The following is a 24,734-nucleotide window of genomic DNA, read 5'->3' as shown; positions in this document are numbered from 1 at the left end:
GGAGGGAGCGGTGCACGATACGTTTTCTTTCCATGGTAAGCATTTTTTGGGTTTTATACTTTTGGTATTTTGGTTTTTCATGTTGATTTTAAAATGACCTGTTTCATGTTTGAAATGTACTAACTCGTTTTTTCCTCACAGCAGGTCAACTTGAGTGTGGTTGCAACATTACGGTCCCATTGAGTACATTTTTGGAGAAGGGGACATCTGTTGCACCACAGGGCGGGAGGAGGGAGCGGTGCACGATACGTTTTCTTTCCATGGTAAGCATTTTTTGGGTTTTATACTTTTGGTATTTTGGTTTTTCATGTTGATTTTAAAATGACATTTTTCATGTTTGAAATGTGCTAACTCGTTTTTTCCCCACAGCAGGTCAACTTGTGTGTGGTTGCAACATACAGTCCCATTGAGTACATTTTTGGAGAAGGGGACATCTGTTGCACCACAGGGCGGGAGGAGGGAGCGGAGCACGATACGTTTTCTTTCCATGGTAAGAATTTTTTGGGTTTTATACTTTTGGTACTTTGGTTTTTCATGTTGATTTTAAAATGACCTTTTTCATGTTTGAAATGTACTAACTCGTTTTTTCCTCACAGCAGGTCAACTTGTGTGTGGTTGCAACATTACGGTCCCATTGAGTACATTTTTGGAGAAGGGGACATCTGTTGCACCACAGGGCGGGAGGAGGGAGCGGTGCACGATACGTTTTCTTTCCATGGTAAGCATTTTTTGGGTTTTATACTTTTGGTATTTTGGTTTTTCATGTTGATTTTAAAATGACCTGTTTCATGTTTGAAATGTACTAACTCGTTTTTTCCTCACAGCAGGTCAACTTGTTTGTGGTTGCAACATTACGGTCCCATTGAGTACATTTTTGGAGAAGGGAACATCTGTTGCACCACAGGGCGGGAGGAGGGAGCGGTGCACGATATGTTTTCTTTCCATGGTAAGCATTTTTTGGGTTTTATACTTTTGGTATTTTGGTTTTTCATGTTGATTTTAAAATGACCTTTTTCATGTTTGAAATGTACTAACTCCTTTATTCCTCACAGCAGGACAACTTGAGTGTGGTTGCAACATTACGGTCCCATTGAGTACATTTATGGAGAAGGGGACATCTGTTGCACCACAGGGCGGGAGGAGGGAGCGGTGCACGATACATTTTCTTTCATTGTAAGAATTTTTTGGGTTTTATACTTTTGGTATTTTGGTTTTTCATGTTGATTTTAAAATGACCTTTTTCATGTTTGAAATGTACTAACTTGTTTTTTCCTCACAGCAGGTCAACTTGAGTGTGGTTGCAACATTACGGTCCCAATGAGTACATTTTTGGAGAAGGGGACACCTGTTGCACCACAGGGCGGGAGGAGGGAGCGGTGCACGATTCATTTTCTTTCCATGTTAAGCATTTTTTGGGTTTTATACTTTTGGTATTTTGGTTTTTCACATTGATTTTAAAATGACCTTTTTCATGTTTGAAATGTACTAACTCGTTTTTTCTTCACAGCAGGTCAACTTGTGTGTGGTTGCAACATTACGGTCCCATTGAGTACATTTTTGGAGAAGGGGACATCTGTTGCACCACAGGGCGGGAGGAGGGAGCGGAGCACGATACGTTTTCTTTCCATGGTAAGCATTTTTTGGGTTTTATACTTTTGGTATTTTGGTTTTTCATGTTGATTTTAAAATGACCTTTTTCATGTTTGAAATGTACTAACTCGTTTTTTCCTCACAGTAGGTCAACTTGTGTGTGGTTGCAACATTACGGTCCCATTGAGTACATTTTAGGAGAAGGGGACATCTGTTGCACCACAGGGCGGGAGGAGGGAGCGGTGCACGATACGTTTTCTTTCCATGGTAAGCATTTTTTGGGTTTTATACTTTTGGTATTTTGGTTTTTCATGTTGATTTTAAAATGACCTTTTTCATGTTTGAAATGTACGAACTCGTTTTTCCTCACAGCAGGACAATTTGAGTGTGGTTGCAACATTACGGTCCCATTGAGTACATTTTTGGAGAAGGGGACATCTGTTGCACCACAGGGCGGGAGGAGGGAGCGGTGTACGATACGTTTTCTTTCCATGGTAAGCATTTTTTGGGTTTCATACTTTTGGTATTTTGGTTTTTCATGTTGATTTTAAAATGACCTTTTTCATGTTTGAAATGTACTAACTCGTTTTTTCCTCACAGAAGGTCAACTTGTGTGTGGTTGCAACATTACGGTCCCATTGAGTACAGTTTTGGAGAAGGGGACATCTGTTGCACCACAGGGCGGGAGGAGGGAGCGGTGCACGATACGTTTTCTTTCCATGGTAGGCATTTTTTGGGTTTTGTACTTTTGGTATTTTGGTTTTTCATGTTGATTTTAAAATGACCTTTTTCATGTTTGAAATGTACGAACTCGTTTTTCCTCACAGCAGGACAATTTGAGTGTGGTTGCAACATTACGGTCCCATTGAGTACATTTTTGGAGAAGGGGACATCTGTTGCACCACAGGGCGGGAGGAGGGAACGGTGTACGATACGTTTTCTTTCCATGGTAAGCATTTTTTGGGTTTCATACTTTTGGTATTTTGGTTTTTCATGTTGATTTTAAATTGACCTTTTTCATGTTTGAAATGTACTAACTCGTTTTTTCCTCACAGCAGGTCAACTTGTGTGTGGTTGCAACATTACGGTCCCATTGAGAACATTTTTGGTGAAAGGGACATCTGTTGCACCACAGGGCGGGAGGAGGGAGCGGTGCACGATACGTTTTCTCTCCATGGTAAGCATTTTTTGGGTTTTATACTTTTGGTATTTTGGTTTTTCATGTTGATTTTAAAATGACCTTTTTCATGTTTGAAATGTACTAACTCGTTTTTTCCTCACAGCAGGTCATCTTGTGTGTTGTTGCAACATTACGATCCCATTGAATACATTGTTGGAGAAGGGGACATTTGTTGCACCACAGGGCGGGACGAGGGAGCGGTGCACGATACGTTTTCTTTCCATGGTAATCATTTTTTGGGTTTTATACTTTTGGTATTTTGGTTTTTCATGTTGATTTTAAAATGACATTTTTCATGTTTGAAATGTACTAACTCGTTTTTTCCCCACAGCAGGTCAACTTATGTGTGGTTGCAACATTACGGTCCCATTGAGTACATTTTTGGAGAAGGGGACATCTGTTGCACCACAGGGCGGGAGGAGGGAGCGGTGCACGATACGTTTTCTTTCCATGGTAAGCATTTTTTGGGTTTTATACTTTTGGTATTTTGGTTTTTCATGTTGATTTTAAAATGACCTTTTTCATGTTTGAAATGTACTAACTCGTTTTTTCCTCACAGCAGGTCAACTTGTGTGTGGTTGTAACATTACGTTTCCATTGAGTACATTTTTGGAGAAGGGAAGATCTGTTGCACCACAGGGCGGGAGGAGGGAGCGGTGCACGATACGTTTTCTTTCCATGGTAAGCATTTTTTGGGTTTTATACTTTTGGTATTTTGGTTTTTCATGTTGATTTTAAAATGACCTTTTTCATGTTTGAAATGTACTAACTCGTTTATTCCTCACAGCAGGACAACTTGAGTGTGGTTGCAACATTACGGTCCCATTGAGTACATTTATGGAGAAGGGGACATCTGTTGCACCACAGGGCGGGAGGAGGGAGCGGTGCACGATACGTTTTCTTTCCATGGTAGGCATTTTTTGGGTTTTGTACTTTTGGTATTTTGGTTTTTCATGTTGATTTTAAAATGACCTTTTTCATGTTTGAAATGTACTAACTCGTTCTTCCTCACAGCAGGACAATTTGAGTGTGGTTGCAATATTACGGTCCCATTGAGTACATTTTTGGAGAAGGGGACATCTGTTGCACCACAGGGCGGGAGGAGGGAGCGGTGCAACGTACGTTTTCTTTCCATGGTAAGCATTTTTTGGGTTTTATACTTTTGGTATTTTGGTTTTTCATGTTGATTTTAAAATGACGTTTTTCATGTTTGAAATGTACTAACTTGTTTTTTCCTCACAGCAGGTCAACTTGAGTGTGGTTGCAACATTACGGTCCCAATGAGTACATTTTTGGAGAAGGGGCACCTGTTGCACCACAGGGCGGGAGGAGGGAGCGGTGCACGATACGTTTTTTTCCATGGTAAGCATTTTTTGGGTTTTATACTTTTGGTATTTTGGTTTTTCACATTGATTTTAAAATGACCTTTTTCATGTTTGAAATGTACTAACTCGTTTTTTCCTCACAGCAGGTCAACTTGTGTGTGGTTGCAACATCACGGTCCCATTGAGTACATTTTTGGAGAAGGGGACATCTGTTGCACCACAGGGCGGGAGGAGGGAGCGGAGCACGATACGTTTTCTTTCCATGGTAAGCATTTTTTGGGTTTTATACTTTTGGTATTTTGGTTTTTCATGTTGATTTTAAAATGACCTTTTTCATGTTTGAAATGTACTAACTCGTTTTTTCCTCACAGCAGGTCAACTTGTGTGTGGTTGCAACATTACGGTCCCATTGAGTACATTTTAGGAGAAGGGGACATCTGTTGCACCACAGGGCGGGAGGAGGGAGCGGCGCACGATACGGTTTCTTTCCATGGTAAGCATTTTTTGGGTTTTATACTTTTGGTATTTTGGTTTTTCATGTTGATTTTAAAATGACCTTTTTCATGTTTGAAATGTACGAACTCGTTTTTCCTCACAGCAGGACAATTTGAGTGTGGTTGCAACATTACGGTCCCATTGAGTACATTTTTGGAGAAGGGGACATCTGTTGCACCACAGGGCGGGAGTAGGGAGCGGTGTACGATACGTTTTCTTTCCATGGTAAGCATTTTTTGGGTTTTATACTTTTGGTATTTTGGTTTTTCATGTTGATTTTAAAATGACCTTTTTCATGTTTGAAATGTACTAACTCGTTTTTTCCTCACAGCAGGTCAACTTGTGTGTGGTTGCAACATTACGGTCCCATTGAGTACAGTTTTGGAGAAGGGGACATCTGTTGCACCACAGGACGGGAGGAGGGAGCGGTGCACGATACGTTTTCTTTCCATGGTAGGCATTTTTTGGGTTTTGTACTTTTGGTATTTTGGTTTTTCATGTTGATTTTAAAATGACCTTTTTCATGTTTGAAATGTACGAACTCGTTTTTCCTCACAGCAGGACAATTTGAGTGTGGTTGCAACATTACGGTCCCATTGAGTACATTTTTGGAGAAGGGGACATCTGTTGCACCACAGGGCGGGAGGAGGGAGCGGTGTACGATACGTTTTCTTTCCATGGTAAGCATTTTTTGGGTTTCATACTTTTGGTATTTTGGTTTTTCATGTTGATTTTAAAATGACCTTTTTCATGTTTGAAATGTACGAACTCGTTTTTCCTCACAGCAGGACAATTTGAGTGTGGTTGCAACATTACGGTCCCATTGAGTACATTTTTGGAGAAGGGGACATCTGTTGCACCACAGGGCGGGAGGAGGGAACGGTGTGCGATACGTTTTCTTTCCATGGTAAGCATTTTTTGGGTTTCATACTTTTGGTATTTTGGTTTTTCATGTTGATTTTAAAATGACCTTTTTCATGTTTGAAATGTACGAACTCGTTTTTCCTCACAGCAGGACAATTTGAGTGTGGTTGCAACATTACGGTCCCATTGAGTACATTTTTGGAGAAGGGGACATCTGTTGCACCACAGGGCGGGAGGAGGGAGCGGTGCACGATACGTTTTCTTACCATGGTAAGCATTTTTTGGGTTTTATACTTTTGGTATTTTGGTTTTTCATGTTGATTTTAAAATGACCTTTTTCATGTTTGAAATGTACTAACTCGTTTTTTCCTCACAGCAGGTCAACTTGTGTGTGGTTGCAACATTACGGTCCCATTGAGTACATTTTTGGAGAAGGGGACATCTGTTGCACCACAGGGCGGGAGGAGGGAGCGGTGCACGATACGTTTTCTTTCCATGGTAAGCATTTTTTGGGTTTTATACTTTTGGTATTTTGGTTTTTCATGTTGATTTTAAAATGACCTTTTTCATGTTTGAAATGTACTAACTCGTTTTTTCCTCACAGCATGTCAACTTGTGTGTGGTTGTAACATTACGTTTCCATTGAGTACATTTTTGGAGAAGGGAAGATCTGTTGCACCACAGGGCGGGAGGAGGGAGCGGTGCACGATACGTTTTCTTTCCATGGTAAGCATTTTTTGGGTTCTATACTTCTGGTATTTTGGTTTTTCATGTTGATTTTAAAATGACCTTTTTCATGTTTGAAATGTACTAACTCGTTTATTCCTCACAGCAGGACAACTTGAGTGTGGTTGCAACATTACGGTCCCATTGAGTACATTTATGGAGAAGGGGACATCTGTTGCACCACAGGGCGGGAGGAGGGAGCGGTGCACGATACGTTTTCTTTCCATGGTAGGCATTTTTTGGGTTTTATACTTTTGGAATTTTGGTTTTTCACATTGATTTTAAAATGACCTTTTTCATGTTTGAAATGTACTAACTCGTTTTTTCCTCACAGCAGGTCAACTTGTGTGTGGTTGCAATATTACGGTCCCATTGAGTACATTTTTGGAGAAGGGGACATCTGTTGCACCACAGGGCGGGAGGAGGGAGCGGAGCACGATACGTTTTCTTTCCATGGTAAGCATTTTTTGGGTTTTATACTTTTGGTATTTTGGTTTTTCATGTTGATTTTAAAATGACCTTTTTCATGTTTGAAATGTACTAACTCGTTTTTTCCTCACAGCAGGTCAACTTGTGTGTGGTTGCAACATTACGGTCCCATTGAGTACATTTTAGGAGAAGGGGACATCTGTTGCACCACAGGGCGGGAGGAGGGAGCGGTGCACGATACGTTTTCTTTCCATGGTAAGCATTTTTTGGGTTTTATACTTTTGGTATTTTGGTTTTTCATGTTGATTTTAAAATGACCTTTTTCATGTTTGAAATGTACGAACTCGTTTTTCCTCACAGCAGGACAATTTGAGTGTGGTTGCAACATTACGGTCCCATTGAGTACATTTTTGGAGAAGGGGACATCTGTTGCACCACAGGGCGGGAGGAGAGAGCGGTGTACGATACGTTTTCTTTCCATGGTAAGCATTTTTTGGGTTTCATACTTTTGGTATTTTGGTTTTTCATGTTGATTTTAAAATGACCTTTTTCATGTTTGAAATGTACTAACTCGTTTTTTCCTCACAGCAGGTCAACTTGTGTGTGGTTGCAACATTACGGTCCCATTGAGAACATTTTTGGTGAAAGGGACATCTGTTGCACCACAGGGCGGGAGGAGGGAGCGGTGCACGATACGTTTTCTCTCCATGGTAAGCATTTTTTGGGTTTTATACTTTTGGTATTTTGGTTTTTCATGTTGATTTTAAAATGACATTTTTCATGTTTGAAATGTACTAACTCGTTTTTTCCCCACAGCAGGTCAACTTGTGTGTGGTTGCAACATTCCGGTCCCATTGAGTACATTTTTGGAGAAGGGGACATCTGTTGCACCACAGGGCGGGAGGAGGGAGCGGTGCACGATACGTTTTCTTTCCATGGTAAGCATTTTTTGGGATTTATTATTTTGGTATTTTGGTTTTTCATGTTGATTTTAAATTGACCTTTTTCATGTTTGAAATGTACTAACTCGTTTTTTCCTCACAGCAGGTCAACTTGTGTGTGGTTGCAACATTACGGTCCCATTGAGACATTTTTGTGGAAAGGGACATCTGTTGCACCACAGTGCGGGAGGAGGGAGCGGTGCACGATACGTTTTCTCTCCATGGTAAGCATTTTTTGGGTTTTATACTTTTGGTATTTTGGTTTTTCATGTTGATTTTAAAATGACCTTTTTCATGTTTGAAATGTACCAACTCGTTTTTTCCTCACAGCAGGTCAACTTGTGTGTGGTTGCAACATTACGGTCCCGTTGAGTACATTTTTGGAGAAGGGGACATCTGTTGCACCACAGGGCGGGAGGAGGGAGCGGTGCACGATACGTTTTCTTTCCACGGTAAGCATTTTTTGGGTTTTATACTTTTGGTATTTTGGTTTTTCATGTTGAATTTAAAATGACCTTTTTCATGTTTGAAATGTACTAACTCGTTTTTTCCTCACAGCAGGTCAACTTGTGTGTGGTTGCAACATTACAGTCCCATTGAGTACATTTTTGGAGAAGGGGACATCTGTTGCACCACAGGGCGGGAGGAGGGAGCGGTGCACGATACGTTTTCTTTCCATGGTAAGCATTTTTTGGGTTTTATACTTTTGGTATTTTGGTTTTTTATGTGCAATTTAAAATGACCTTTTTCATGTTTGAAATGTACTAACTCGTTTTTTCCTCACAGCAGGTCAACTTGTGTGTGGTTGCAACATTACGGTCCCATTGAGTACATTTTTGGAGAAGGGGACATCTGTTGCACCACAGGGCGGGAGTAGGGAGCGGTGCACGATACGTTTTCTTTCCATGTTAAGCATTGTTTGGGTTTTATAGTTTTGGTATTTTGGTTTTTCATGTTGATTTTAAAATGACCTTTTTCATGTTTGAAATGTACTAACTTGTTTTTTCCTCACAGCAGGTCAACTAGTGTATGGTTGCAACATTACGGTCCCATTGAGAACATTTTTGGTGAAAGGGACATCTGTTGCACCACAGGGCGGGAGGAGGGAGCGGTGCACGATACATTTTCTCTCCATGGTAAGCATTTTTTGGGTTTTATACTTTTGGTATTTTGGTTTTTCATGTTGATTTTAAAATGACCTTTTTCATGTTTGAAATGTACTAACTCGTTTTTTCCTCACAGCAGGTCAACTTGTGTGTGGTTGCAACATTACGGTCCCATTGAGTACATTTTTGGGGAAGGGGACATCTGTTGCACCACAGGGCGGGATGAGGGAGCGGTGCACGATACGTTTTCTTTCCCTGGTAAGCATTTTTTGGGTTTTATACTTTTGATATTTTGGTTTTTCGCGTTGATTTTAAAATGACCTTTTTCATGTTTGAAATGTACTAACTCGTTTTTTCCTCACAGCAGGTCAACTTGTGTGTGGTTGCAACATTACAGTCCCGTTGAGTACATTTTTGGAGAAGGGGACATCTGTTGCACCACAGGGCGGGAGGAGGGAGCGGTGCAGGATACGTTTTTTTTCCATGGTAAGCATTTTTTGGGTTTTATACTTTTGGTATTTTGGTTTTTCATGTTGATTTTAAAATGACCTTTTTCATGTTTGAAATGTACTAACTCGTTTTTTCCTCACAGCAGGTCAACTTGTGTGTGGTTGCAACATTACGGTCCCATTGAGTACATTTTTGGAGAAGGGGACATCTGTTGCACCACAGGGCGGGAGGAGGGAGCGGTGCACGATACGTTTTCTTTCCATGGTAAGCATTTTTTGGGTTTTATACTTTTGGTATTTTGGTTTTTCATGTTGAATTTAAAATGACCTTTTTCATGTTTTAAATGTACTAACTCGTTTTTTCCTCACAGCAGGTCAACATGTGTGTGGTTGCAACATTACGATCCCATTGAATACATTTTTGGAGAAGGGGACATTTGTTGCACCACAGGGCGGGACGAGGGAGCGGTGCACGATACGTTTTCTTTCCATGGTAATCATTTTTTGGGTTTTATACTTTTGGTATTTTGGTTTTTCATGTTGATTTTAAAATGACATTTTTCATGTTTGAAATGTACTAACTCATTTTTTCCCCACAGCAGGTCAACTTGTGTGTGGTTGCAACATTACGGTCCCATTGAGTACATTTTTGGAGAAGGGGACATCTGTTGCACCACAGGGCGGGAGGAGGGAGCGGTGCACGATACGTTTTCTTTCCATGGTAAGCATTTTTTGGGTTTTATACTTTTGGTATTTTGGTTTTTCATGTTGATTTTAAAATGACCTTTTTCATGTTTGAAATGTATTAACTCGTTTTTTCCTCACAGCAGGTCAACTTGTGTGTGGTTGCAACATTACGGTCCCATTGAGTACATTTTTGGAGAAGGGGACATCTGTTGCACCAAAGGGCGGGAGGAGGGAGCGGTGCACGATACGTTTTCTTTCCATGGTAAGCATTTTTTGGGTTTTATACTTTTGGTATTTTGGTTTTTCATGTTGATTTTAAAATGACCTTTTTCATGTTTGAAATGTACTAACTCGTTTTTTCCTCACAGCAGGTCAACTTGTGTGTGGTTGCAGTATTACGGTCCCATTGAGTACATTTTTGGAGAAGGGGACATCTGTTGCACCACAGGGCGGGAGGAGGGAGCGGAGAACGATACGTTTTCTTTCCATGGTAAGCATTTTTTGGGTTTTATACTTTTGGTATTTTGGTTTTTCATGTTGATTTTAAAATGACATTTTTCATGTTTGAAATGTACTAACTCGTTTTTTCCCCACAGCAGGTCAACTTGTGTGTGGTTGCAACATTCCGGCCCCATTGAGTACATTTTTGGAGAAGGGGACATCTGTTGCACCACAGGGCGGGAGGAGGGAGCGGTGCACGATACGTTTTCTTTCCATGGTAAGCATTTTTTGGGTTTTATACTTTTGGTATTTTGGTTTTTCATGTTGAATTTAAAATGACCTTTTTCATGTTTGAAATGTACTAACTCGTTTTTTCCTCACAGCAGGTCAACTTGTGTGTGGTTGCAACATTATAGTCCCATTGAGTACATTTTTGGAGAAGGGGACACCTGTTGCACCACAGGGCGGGAGGAGGGAGCGGTGCACGATACGTTTTCTTTCCATGGTAAGCATTTTTTGGGTTTTATACTTTTGGTATTTTGGTTTTTCATGTGCAATTTAAAATGACCTTTTTCATGTTTGAAATGTACTAACTCGTTTTTTCCTCACAGCAGGTCAACTTGTGTGTGGTTGCAACATTACGGTCCCATTGAGTACATTTTTGGAGAAGGGGACATCTGTTGCACCACAGGGCGGGAGTAGGGAGCGGTGCACGATACGTTTTCTTTCCATGTTAAGCATTTTTTGGGTTTTATACTTTTGGTATTTTGGTTTTTCATGTTGATTTTAAAATGACCTTTTTCATGTTTGAAATGTACTAACTTGTTTTTTCCTCACAGCAGGTCAACTAGTGTATGGTTGCAACATTACGGTCCCATTGAGAACATTTTTGGTGAAAGGGACATCTGTTGCACCACAGGGCGGGAGGAGGGAGCGGTGCACGATACGTTTTCTCTCCATGGTAAGCATTTTTTGGGTTTTATACTTTTGGTATTTTGGTTTTTCATGTTGATTTTAAAATGACGTTTTTCATGTTTGAAATGTACTAACTCGTTTTTTCCTCACAGCAGGTCAACTTGTGTGTGGTTGCAACATTACGGTCCCATTGAGTACATTTTTGGAGAAGGGGACATCTGTTGCACCACAGGGCGGGATGAGGGAGCGGTGCACGATACGTTTTCTTTCCCTGGTAAGCATTTTTTGGGTTTTATACTTTTGATATTTTGGTTTTTCATGTTGATTTTAAAATGACCTTTTTCATGTTTGAAATGTACTAACTCGTTTTTTCCTCACAGCAGGTCAACTTGTGTGTGGTTGCAACATTACAGTCCCGTTGAGTACATTTTTGGAGAAGGGGACATCTGTTGCACCACAGGGCGGGAGGAGGGAGCGGTGCAGGATACGTTTTCTTTCCATGGTAAGCATTTTTTGGGTTTTATACTTTTGGTATTTTGGTTTTTCATGTTGATTTTAAAATGACCTTTTTCATGTTTGAAATGTACTAACTCGTTTTTTCCTCACAGCAGGTCAACTTGTGTGTGGTTGCAACATTACGGTCCCATTGAGTACATTTTTGGAGAAGGGGACATCTGTTGCACCACAGGGCGGGAGGAGGGAGCGGTGCACGATACGTTTTCTTTCCATGGTAAGCATTTTTTGGGTTTTATACTTTTGATATTTTGGTTTTTCATGTTGAATTTAAAATGACCTTTTTCATGTTTTAAATGTACTAACTCGTTTTTTCCTCACAGCAGGTCAACTTGTGTGTGGTTGCAACATTACGGTCCAATTGAGTACATTTTTGGATAAGGGGACATCTGTTGCACCACAGGGCGGGAGGAGGGAGCGGTGCACGATACGTTTTCTTTCCATGGTAAGCATTTTTTGGGTTTTATACTTTTGGTATTTTGGTTTTACATGTTGATTTTAAAATGACCTTTTTCATGTTTGAAATGTACTAACTTGTTTTTTCCTCACAGCAGGTCAACTTGTGTGTGGTTGCAACATTACGGTCCCATTGAGTACATTTTTGGAGAAGGGGACATCTGTTGGACCACAGGGCGGGAGGAGGGAGCGGAGCACGATACGTTTTCTTTCCATGGTAAGCATTTTTTGGGTTTTATACTTATGGTATTTTGGTTTTTCATGTTGATTTTAAAATGACCTTTTTCATGTTTGAAATGTACTAACTCGTTTTTTCCTCACAGCAGGTCAACTTGTGTGTGGTTGCAACATTACGGTCCCATTGAGTACATTTTTGGAGAAGGGGACATCTGTTGCACCACAGGGCGGGAGTAGGGAGTGGTGCACGATACGTTTTCTTTCCATGGTAAGCATTTTTTGGGTTTTATACTTTTGGTATTTTGGTTTTTCATGTTGATTTTAAAATGACCTTTTTCATGTTTGAAATGTACTAACTTGTTTTTTCCTCACAGCAGGTCAACTTGTGTATGGTTGCAACATTACGGTCCCATTGAGAACATTTTTGGTGAAAGGGACATCTGTTGCACCACAGGGCGGGAGGAGGGAGCGGTGCACGATACGTTTTCTCTCCATGGTAAGCATTTTTTGGGTTTTATACTTTTGGTATTTTGGTTTTTCATGATGATTTTAAAATGACCTTTTTCATGTTTGAAATGTACTAACTCGTTTTTTCCTCACAGCAGGTCAACTTGTGTGTGGTTGCAACATTACGGTCCCATTGAGTACATTTTTGGAGAAGGGGACATCTGTTGCACCACAGGGCGGGAGGAGGGAGCGGTGCACGATATGTTTTCTTTCCATGGTAAGCATTTTTTGGGTTTTATACTTTTGGTATTTTGGTTTTTCATGTTGAATTTAAAATGACCTTTTTCATGTTTGAAATGTACTAACTCGTTTTCTCCTCACAGCACGTCAACTTGTGTGTGGTTGCAACATTACGGTCCCATTGAGAACATTTTTGGTGAAAGGGACATCTGTTGCACCACAGGGCGTGAGGAGGGAGTGGAGCACGATACGTTTCCTTTCCATGGTAAGCATTTTTTGGGTTTTATTATTTTGGTATTTTGGTTTTTCATGTTGATTTTAAAATGACCTTTTTCATGTTTGAAATGTACTAACTCGTTTTTTCCTCACAGCAGGTCAACTTGTGTGTGGTTGCAACATTACGGTCCCATTGATAACATTTTGGTGAAAGGGACATCTGTTGCACCACAGGGCGGGAGGAGGGAGCGGTGCACAATACGTTTTCTCTCCATGGTAAGCATTTTTTGGGTTTATACTTTTGGTATTTTGGTTTTTCATGTTGATTTTAAAATGACCTTTTTCATGTTTGAAATGTATTAACTCGTTTTTTCCTCACAGCAGGTCAACTTGTCTGTGGTTGCAACATTACGGTCCCATTGAGTACATTTTTGGACAAGGGGACATCTGTTGCACCACAGGGCGGGAGGAGGGAACGGTGCACGATACGTTTTCTTTCCATGGTAAGCATTTTTTGGGTTTTATACTTTGGGTATTTTGGTTTTTCATGTTGATTTTAAAATGACCTTTTTCATGTTTGAAATGTACTAACTCGTTTTTTCCTCACAGCAGGTCAACTTGTGTTTGGTTGCAACATTACGGTCCCATTGAGTACATTTTTGGAGAAGGGGACATCTGTTGCACTACAGGCCGGGAGGAGGGAGCGGTGCACGATATGTTTTCTTTCCATGGTAAGCATTTTTTGGGTTTTATAGTTTTGGTATTTTGGTTTTTCATGTTGAATATAAAATGAGCTTTTTCATGTTTGAAATGTACTAACTCGTTTTTTCCTCACAGCAGGTCAACTTGTGTGTGGTTGCAACATTATGGTCCCATTGAGTACATTTTTGGAGAAGGGGACACCTGTTGCACCACAGGGCGGGAGGAGGGAGCGGTGCACGATACGTTTTCTTTCCATGGTAAGCATTTTTTGGGTTTTATACTTTGGTATTTTGGTTTATCATGTTGATTTTAAAATGACCTTTTTCATGTTTGAAATGTACTAACTCGTTTTTTCCTCACAGCAGGTCAACTTGGGTGTGGTTGCAACATTACGGTCCCATTGAGTACATTTTTGGAGAAGGGGACATCTGTTGCACCACAGGGCGGGAGGAGGGAGCGGTGCACGATACGTTTTCTTTCCATGGTAAGCATTTTTTGGGTTTTGTACTTTTGGTATTTTGGTTTTTCATGTTGATTTTAAAATGACCTTTTTCATGTTTGAAATGTACTAACTCATTTTTTCCTCACAGCAGGTCAACTTGTGTGTTTTTGCAACGTTACGGTCCCATTGAGTACATTTTTGGAGAAGGGGACATCTGTTGCACCACAGGGTGGGAGGAGGGAGCGGTGCACGATACGTTTTCTTTCCATGGTAAGCATTTTTTGGGTTTCATACTTTTGGTATTTTGGTTTTTCATGTTGATTTTAAAATGACCTTTTTCATGTTCGAAATGTACTAACTTGTTTTTTCCTCACAGCAGGTCAACTTGTGTGTGGTTGCAACATTACGGTCCCATTGAGTACATTTTTGGAGAAGGGGACATCTGTTGGACCACAGGGCGGGAGGAGGGAGCGGTGCACGATACGTTTTCTTTCCATGGTAAGCATTTTTTGGGTTTTATACTTTTGGGATTTAGGTTTTTCATGTTGATTTTAAAATGACCTTTTTCATGTTTGAAATGTACTAACTCGTTTTTTCCTCACAGCAGGTCAACTTGTGTGTGGTAGCAACATTACGGTCCCATTGAGAACATTTTTGGTGAAAGGGACAACTGTTGCACCACAGGGCGGGAGGAGGGAGCGGAGCACGATACGTTTTCTTTCCATGGTAAGCATTTTTTGGGTTTTATACTTTTGGTATTTTGGTTTTTCATGTTGATTTTAAAATGACATTTTTCATGTTTGAAATGTACTAACTCGTTTTTTCCCCACAGCAGGTCAACTTGTGTGTGGTTGCAACATTCCGGCCCCATTGAGTACATTTTTGGAGAAGGGGACATCTGTTGCACCACAGGGCGGGAGGAGGGAGCGGTGCACGATACGTTTTCTTTCCATGGTAAGCATTTTTTGGGATTTATTATTTTGGTATTTTGGTTTTTCATGTTGATTTTAAATTGACCTTTTTCATGTTTGAAATGTACAAACTCGTTTTTTCCTCACAGCAGGTCAACTTGTGTGTGGTTGCAACATTACGGTCCCATTGAGACATTTTTGTGGAAAGGGACATCTGTTGCACCACAGTGCGGGAGGAGGGAGCGGTGCACGATACGTTTTCTCTCCATGGTAAGCATTTTTTGGGTTTTATACTTTTGGTATTTTGGTTTTTCATGTTGATTTTAAAATGACCTTTTTCATGTTTGAAATGTACCAACTCGTTTTTTCCTCACAGCAGGTCAACTTGTGTGTGGTTGCAACATTACGGTCCCGTTGACTACATTTTTGGAGAAGGGGACATCTGTTGCACCACAGGGCGGGAGGAGGGAGCGGTGCACGATACATTTTCTTTCCACGGTAAGCATTTTTTGGGTTTTATACTTTTGGTATTTTGGTTTTTCATGTTGAATTTAAAATGACCTTTTTCATGTTTGAAATGTACTAACTCGTTTTTTCCTCACAGCAGGTCAACTTGTGTGTGGTTGCAACATTATAGTCCCATTGAGTACATTTTTGGAGAAGGGGACATCTGTTGCACCACAGGGCGGGAGGAGGGAGCGGTGCACGATACGTTTTCTTTCCATGGTAAGCATTTTTTGGGTTTTATACTTTTGGTATTTTGGTTTTTTATGTGCAATTTAAAATGACCTTTTTCATGTTTTAAATGTACTAACTCGTTTTTTCCTCACAGCAGGTCAACTTGTGTGTGGTTGCAACATTACGGTCCCATTGAGTACATTTTTGGAGAAGGGGACATCTGTTGCACCACAGGGCGGGAGTAGGGAGCGGTGCACGATACGTTTTCTTTCCATGTTAAGCATTTTTTGGGGTTTATACTTTTGGTATTTTGGTTTTTCATGTTGATTTTAAAATGACCTTTTTCATGTTTGAAATGTACTAACTTGTTTTTTCCTCACAGCAGGTCAACTAGTGTATGGTTGCAACATTACGGTCCCATTGAGAACATTTTTGGTGAAAGGGACATCTGTTGCACGACAGGTTGGGAGGAGGGAGCGGTGCACGATACGTTTTCTCTCCATGGTAAGCATTTTTTGGGTTTTATACTTTTGGTATTTTGGTTTTTCATGTTGATTTTAAAATGACGTTTTTCATGTTTGAAATGTACTAACTCGTTTTTTCCTCACAGCAGGTCAACTTGTGTGTGGTTGCAACATTACGGTCCCATTGAGTACATTTTTGGAGAAGGGGACATCTGTTGCACCACAGGGCGGGATGAGGGAGCGGTGCACGATACGTTTTCTTTCCCTGGTAAGCATTTTTTGGGTTTTATACTTTTGATATTTTGGTTTTTCGCGTTGATTTTAAAATGACCTTTTTCATGTTTGAAATGTACTAACTCGTTTTTTCCTCACAGCAGGTCAACTTGTGTGTGGTTGCAACATTACAGTCCCGTTGAGTACATTTTTGGAGAAGGGGACATCTGTTGCACCACAGGGCGGGAGGAGGGAGCGGTGCACGATACGTTTTCTTTCCATGGTAAGCATTTTTTGGGTTTTATACTTTTGGTATTTTGGTTTTTCATGTTGATTTTAAAATGACCTTTTTCATGTTTGAAATGTACTAACTCGTTTTTTCCTCACAGCAGGTCAACTTGTGTGTGGTTGCAACATTACGGTCCCATTGAGTACATTTTTGGAGAAGGGGACATCTGTTGCACCACAGGGCGGGAGGAGGGAGCGGTGCACGATACGTTTTCTTTCCATGGTAAGCATTTTTTGGGTTTTATACTTTTGATATTTTGGTTTTTCATGTTGAATTTAAAATGACCTTTTTCATGTTTTAAATGTACTAACTCGTTTTTTCCTCACAGCAGGTCAACTTGTGTGTGGTTGCAACATTACGGTCCAATTGAGTACATTTTTGGATAAGGGGACATCTGTTGCACCACAGGGCGGGAGGAGGGAGCGGTGCACGATACGTTTTCTTACCATGGTAAGCATTTTTTGGGTTTTATACTTTTGGTATTTTGGTTTTACATGTTGATTTTAAAATGACCTTTTTCATGTTTGAAATGTACTAACTTGTTTTTTCCTCACAGCAGGTCAACTTGTGTGTGGTTGCAACATTACGGTCCCATTGAGTACATTTTTGGAGAAGGGGACATCTGTTGGACCACAGGGCAGGAGGAGGGAGCGGAGCACGATACGTTTTCTTTCCATGGTAAGCATTTTTTGGGTTTTATACTTATGGTATTTTGGTTTTTCATGTTGATTTTAAAATGACCTTTTTCATGTTTGAAATGTACTAACTTGTTTTTTCCTCACAGCAGGTCAACTTGTGTATGGTTGCAACATTACGGTCCCATTGAGAACATTTTTGGTGAAAGGGACATCTGTTGCACCACAGGGCGGGAGGAGGGAGCGGTGCACGATACGTTTTCTCTCCATGGTAAGCATTTTTTGGGTTTTATACTTTTGGTATTTTGGTTTTTCATGTTGATTTTAAAATGACCTTTTTCATGTTTGAAATGTACTAACTCGTTTTTTCCTCACAGCAGGTCAACTTGTGTGTGGTTGCAACATTACGGTCCCATTGAGTACATTTTTGGAGAAGGGGACATCTGTTGCACCACAGGGCGGGAGGAGGGAGCGGTGCACGATATGTTTTCTTTCCATGGTAAGCATTTTTTGGGTTTTATACTTTTGGTATTTTGGTTTTTCATGTTGAATTTAAAATGACCTTTTTCATGTTTTAAATGTACTAACTCGTTTTTTCCTCACAGCAGGTCAACTTGTGTCTGGTTGCAACATTACGGTCCCATTGAGTACATTTTTGGAGAAGGGGACATCTGTTGCACCACACGGCGGGAGGAGGGAGCGGTGCACGATACGTTTTCTTTCCATGGTAAGCATTTTTTGGGTTTTATACTTTTGGTATTTTGGTTTTTCATGTTGAATTTAAAATGACCTTTTTCATGTTTGAAATGTACTAACTCGTTTTTTCTTCACAGCAGGTCAACTTGGGTGTGGTTGCAACATTACGGTCCCATTGAGTACATTTTTGGAGAAGGGGACATCTGTTGCACCACAGGGCGGGAGGAGGGAGCGGTGCACGATACGTTTTCTTTCCATGGTAAGGATTTTTTGGGTTTTATACTTTTGGTATTTTGGTTTTTCATGTTGATTTTAAAATGACCTTTTCCATGTTTGAAATGTAGTAACGCGTTTTTTCCTCACTGCAGGTCAACTTGTGTGTGGTTGCAACATTACGGTCCCATTGAGTACATTTTTGGAGAAGGGGACATCTGTTGCACCACAGGGCGGGAGGAGGGAGCGGTGCACGATACGTTTGCTTTCCATGGTAAGCATTTTTTGGGTTTTATACTTTTGATATTTTGGTTTTTCATGTTGAATTTAAAATGACCTTTTTCATGTTTTAAATGTACTAACTCGTTTTTTCCTCACAGCAGGTCAACTTGTGTGTGGTTGCAACATTACGGTCCAATTGAGTACATTTTTGGATAAGGGGACATCTGTTGCACCACAGGGCGGGAGGAGGGAGCGGTGCACGATACGTTTTCTTACCATGGTAAGCATTTTTTGGGTTTTATACTTTTGGTATTTTGGTTTTACATGTTGATTTTAAAATGACCTTTTTCATGTTTGAAATGTACTAACTTGTTTTTTCCTCACAGCAGGTTCACTTGTGTGTGGTTGCAACATTACGGTCCCATTGAGTACATTTTTGGAGAAGGGGACATCTGTTGGACCACAGGGCGGGAGGAGGGAGCGGAGCACGATACGTTTTCTTTCCATGGTAAGCATTTTTTGGGTTTTATACTTATGGTATTTTGGTTTTTCATGTTGATTTTAAAATGACCTTTTTCATGTTTGAAATGTGCTAACTCGTTTTTTCCTCACAGCAGGTCAACTTGTGTGTGGTTGCAACATTACGGTCCCATTGAGTACATTTTTGGAGAAGGGGACATCTGTTGCACCACAGGGCGGGAGTAGGGAGTGGTGCACGATACGTTTTCTTTCCATGGTAAGCATTTTTTGGGTTTTATACTTTTGGTATTTTGGTTTTTCATGTTGATTTTAAAATGACCTTTTTCATGTTTGAAATGTACTAACTTGTTTTTTCCTCACAGCAGGTCAACTTGTGTATGGTTGCAACATTACGGTCCCATTGAGAACATTTTTGGTGAAAGGGACATCTGTTGCACCACAGGGCGGGAGGAGGGAGCGGTGCACGATACGTTTTCTCTCCATGGTAAGCATTTTTTGGGTTTTATACTTTTGGTATTTTGGTTTTTCATGTTGATTTTAAAATGACCTTTTTCATGTTTGAAATGTACTAACTCGTTTTTTCCTCACAGCAGGTCAACTTGTGTGTGGTTGCAACATTACGGTCCCATTGAGTACATTTTTGGAGAAGGGGACATCTGTTGCACCACAGGGCGGGAGGAGGGTGCGGTGCACGATATGTTTTCTTTCCATGGTAAGCATTTTTTGGGTTTTATACTTTTGGTATTTTGGTTTTTCATGTTGAATTTAAAATGACCTTTTCCATGTTTTAAATGTACTAACTCGTTTTTTCCTCACAGCAGGTCAACTTGTGTCTGGTTGCAACATTACGGTCCCATTGAGTACATTTTTGGAGAAGGGGACATCTGTTGCACCACACGGCGGGAGGAGGGAGCGGTGCACGATACGTTTTCTTTCCATGGTAAGGATTTTTTGGGTTTTATACTTTTGGTATTTTGGTTTTTCATGTTGATTTTAAAATGACCTTTTCCATGTTTGAAATGTAGTAACGCGTTTTTTCCTCACTGCAGGTCAACTTGTGTCTGGTTGCAACATTACGGTCCCATTGAGTACATTTTTGGAGAAGGGGACATCTGTTGCACCACAGGGCGGGAGGAGGGAGCGGTGCACGATACGTTTTCTTTCCATGGTAAGCATTTTTTGGGTTTTATACTTTTGGTATTTTGGTTTTTCATGTTGATTTTAAAATGACATTTTTCATGTTTTAATTGTACTAACTCGTTTTTTCCTCACAGCAGGTCATCTTGTTTGTGGTTGCAACATTACGGTCCAATTGAGTACATTTTTGGAGAAGGGGACATCTGTTGCACTACAGGGCGGGAGGAGGGAGCGGTGCACGATACATTTTCTTTCCATGGTAAGCATTTTTTGGGTTTTATACTTATGGTATTTTCGTTTTTCTTGTTCATTTTAAAATGAACTTGTTCATGTTTGAAATGTACTAACTCGTTTTCTCCTCACAGCACGTCAACTTGTGTGTGGTTGCAACATTACGGTCCCATTGAGAACATTTTTGGTGAAAGGGACATCTGTTGCACCACAGGGCGTGAGGAGGGAGTGGAGCACGATACGTTTCCTTTCCATGGTAAGCATTTTTTGGGTTTTATTATTTTGGTACTTTGGTTTTTCATGTTGATTTTAAAATGACCTTTTTCATGTTTGAAATGTACTAACTCGTTTTTTCCTCACAGCAGGTCAACTTGTGTGTGGTTGCAACATTACGGTCCCATTGAGAACATTTTTGGTGAAAGGGACATCTGTTGCACCACAGGGCGGGAGGAGGGAGCGGTGCACAATACGTTTTCTCTCCATGGTAAGCATTTTTTGGGTTTATACTTTTGGTATTTTGGTTTTTCATGTTGATTTTAAAATGACCTTTTTCATGTTTGAAATGTATTAACTCGTTTTTTCCTCACAGCAAGTCAACTTGTCTGTGGTTGCAACATTACGGTCCCATTGAGTACATTTTTGGAGAAGGGGACATCTGTTGCACCACAGGGCGGGAGGAGGGAACGGTGCACGATACGTTTTCTTTCCATGGTAAGCATTTTTTGGGTTTCATACTTTTGGTATTTTGGTTTTTCATGTTGATTTTAAAATGACCTTTTTCATGTTTGAAATGTACTAACTCGTTTTTTCCTCACAGCAGGTCAACTTGTGTGTGGTTGCAACATTACGGTCCCATTGAGTACATTTTTGGAGAAGGGGACATCTGTTGCACTACAGGCCGGGAGGAGGGAGCGGTGCACGATATGTTTTCTTTCCATGGTAAGCATTTTTTGGGTTTTATAGTTTTGGTATTTTGGTTTTTCATGTTGAATTTAAAATGAGCTTTTTCATGTTTGAAATGTACTAACTCGTTTTTTCCTCACAGCAGGTCAACTTGTGTGTGGTTGCAACATTATGGTCCCATTGAGTACATTTTTGGAGAAGGGGACATCTGTTGCACCACAGGGCGGGAGGAGGGAGCGGTGCACGATACGTTTTCTTTCCATGGTAAGCATTTTTTGGGTTTTATACTTTTGGTATTTTGGTTTTTCATGTTGATTTTAAAATGACCTTTTTCATGTTTGAAATGTACTAACTCGTTTTTTCCTCACAGCAGGTCAACTTGTGTGTGGTAGCAACATTACGGTCCCATTGAGAACATTTTTGGTGAAAGGGACAACTGTTGCACCACAGGACGGGAGGAGGGAGCGGTGCACGATACATTTTCTCTCTATGGTAATCATTTTTTGGGTTTATACTTTTGGTATTTTGGTTTTTCATGTTGATTTTAAAATGACCTTTTTCATGTTTGAAATGTACTAACTCGTTTTTTCCTCACAGCAGGTCAACTTGTGTGTGGTGCAACATTACGGTCCCATTGAGTACATTCTTGGAGAAGGGGACATCTGTTGCACCACAGGGCGGGAGGAGGGAGCGGTGCACGATACGTTTTCTTTCCATGGTAAGCATTTTTTGGGTTTTATACTTTTGGTATTTTGGTTTTTCATGTTGATTTTAAAATGACCTTTTTCATGTTTGAAATGTACTAACTCGTTTTTTCCTCACAGGAGGTCACCTTGTGGGTGGTTGCAACATTACGGTCCCATTGAGAACATTTTTGGTGAAAGGGACAGCTGTTGCACCACAGGGCGAGAGGAGGGAGTGGTGCACGATACATTTTCTCTCCATGGTAAGCATTTTTTGGGTTTTATACTTTTGGTATTTTGGTTTTTCATGTTGATTTTAAAATGACCTTTTTCATGTTTGAAATGTACTAACTCGTTTTTTCCTCACAGCAGGTCAACTTGTGTGTGGTTGCAACATTACGGTCCCATTGAGTACATTCTTGGAGAAGGGGACATCTGTTGCACCACAGGGCGGGAGGAGGGAGCGGTGCACGATACGTTTTCTTTCCATGGTAAGCATTTTTTGGGTTTTATACTTTTGGTATTTTGGTTTTTCATGTTGATATTAAAATGACCTTTTTCATGTTTGAAATGTACTAACTCGTTTTTTCCTCACAGCAGGTCAACTTGGGTGTGGTTGCAACATTACGGTCCCATTGAGTACATTTTTGGAGAAGGGGACATCTGTTGCACCACACGGCGGGAGGAGGGAGCGGTGCACGATACATTTTCTTTCCATGGTAAGCATTTTTTGGGTTTTGTACTTTTGGTATTTTGGTTTTTCATGTTGATTTTAAAATGACCTTTTTCATGTTTGAAATGTACTAACTCATTTTTTCCTCACAGCAAGTCAACTTGTGTGTTTTTGCAACGTTACGGTCCCATTGAGTACATTTTTGGAGAAGGGGACATCTGTTGCACCACAGGGCGGGAGGAGGGAGCGGTGCACGATACGTTTTCTTTCCATGGTAAGCATTTTTTGGGTTTCATACTTTTGGTATTTTGGTTTTTCATGTTGATTTTAAACTAACCTTTTTCATGTTCGAAATGTACTAACTTGTTTTTTCCTCACAGCAGGTCAACTTGTGTGTGGTGCAACATTACGGTCCCATTGAGTACATTTTTGGAGAAGGGGACATCTGTTGGACCACAGGGCGGGAGGAGGGAGCGGTGCACGATACGTTTTCTTTCCATGGTAAGCATTTTTTGGGTTTTATACTTTTGGTATTTTGGTTTTTCATGTTGATTTTAAAATGACCTTTTTCATGTTTGAAATGTACTAACTCGTTTTTTCCTCACAGCAGGTCAACTTGTGTGTGGTAGCAACAATACGGTCCCATTGAGAACATTTTTGGTGAAAGGGACAACTGTTGCACCACAGGACGGGAGGAGGGAGCGGTGCACGATACATTTTCTCTCCATGGTAATCATTTTTTGGGTTTTATACTTTTGGTATTTTGGTTTTTCATGTTGATTTTAAAATGACCTTTTTCATGTTTGAAATGTACTAACTCGTTTTTTCCTCACAGCAGGTCAACTTGTGTGTGGTGCAACATTACGGTCCCATTGAGTACATTCTTGGAGAAGGGGACATCTGTTGCACCACAGGGCGGGAGAAGGGAGCGGTGCACGATACGTTTTCTTTCCATGGTAAGCATTTTTTGGGTTTTATACTTTTGGTATTTTGGTTTTTCATGTTGATTTTAAAATGACCTTTTTCATGTTTGAAATGTACTAACTCGTTTTTTCCTCACAGGAGGTCACCTTGTGTGTGGTTGCAACATTACGGTCCCATTGAGAACATTTTTGGTGAAAGGGACAGCTGTTGCACCACAGGGCGAGAGGAGGGAGCGGTGCACGATACATTTTCTCTCCATGGTAAGCATATTTTGGGTTTTATACTTTTGGTATTTTGGTTTTTCATGTTGATTTTAAAATGACCTTTTTCATGTTTGAAATGTACTAACTCGTTTTTTCCTCACAGCAGGTCAACTTGTGTGTGGTTGCAACATTACGGTCCCATTGAGTACATTCTTGGAGAAGGGGACATCTGTTGCACCACAGGGCGGGAGGAGGGAGCGGTGCACGATACTTTTTCTTTCCATGGTAAGCATTTTTTGGGTTTTATACTTTTGGTATTTTGGTTTTTCATGTTGATTTTAAAATGACCTTTTTCATGTTTGAAATGTACTAACTCGTTTTTTCCTCACAGCAGGTCAACTTGTGTGTGGTTGCAACATTACGGTCCCATTGAGTACATTTTTGGAGAAGGGGACATCTGTTGCACCACAGGGCGGGAGGAGGGAGCGGTGCACGATACGTTTTCTTTCCATGGTAAGCATTTTTTGGGTTTTATACTTTTGGTATTTTGGTTTATCATGTTGATTTTAAAATGACCTTTATCATGTTTGAAATGTACTAACTCGTTTTTTCCTCACAGCAGGTCAACTTGTGTGTGGTTGCAACATTACGGTCCCATTGAGTACATTTTTGGAGAAGGGGACATCTGTTGCACCACAGGGCGGGAGGAGGGAGCGGTGCACGATACGTTTTCTTTCCATGGTAAGCATTTTTTGGGTTTTGTACCTTTGGTATTTTGGTTTTTCATGTTGATTTTAAAATGACCTTTTTCATGTTTGAAATGTACTAACTCATTTTT

The sequence above is a fragment of the Schistocerca nitens genome, chromosome 5 (genome assembly GCF_023898315.1).
Source record: "Schistocerca nitens isolate TAMUIC-IGC-003100 chromosome 5, iqSchNite1.1, whole genome shotgun sequence".
NCBI classification, from domain to species: Eukaryota; Metazoa; Arthropoda; class Insecta; order Orthoptera; family Acrididae; genus Schistocerca; species Schistocerca nitens.
The sequence above is the reverse complement of the archived record's forward strand: the minus strand, read 5'-3'. Positions refer to the sequence as shown.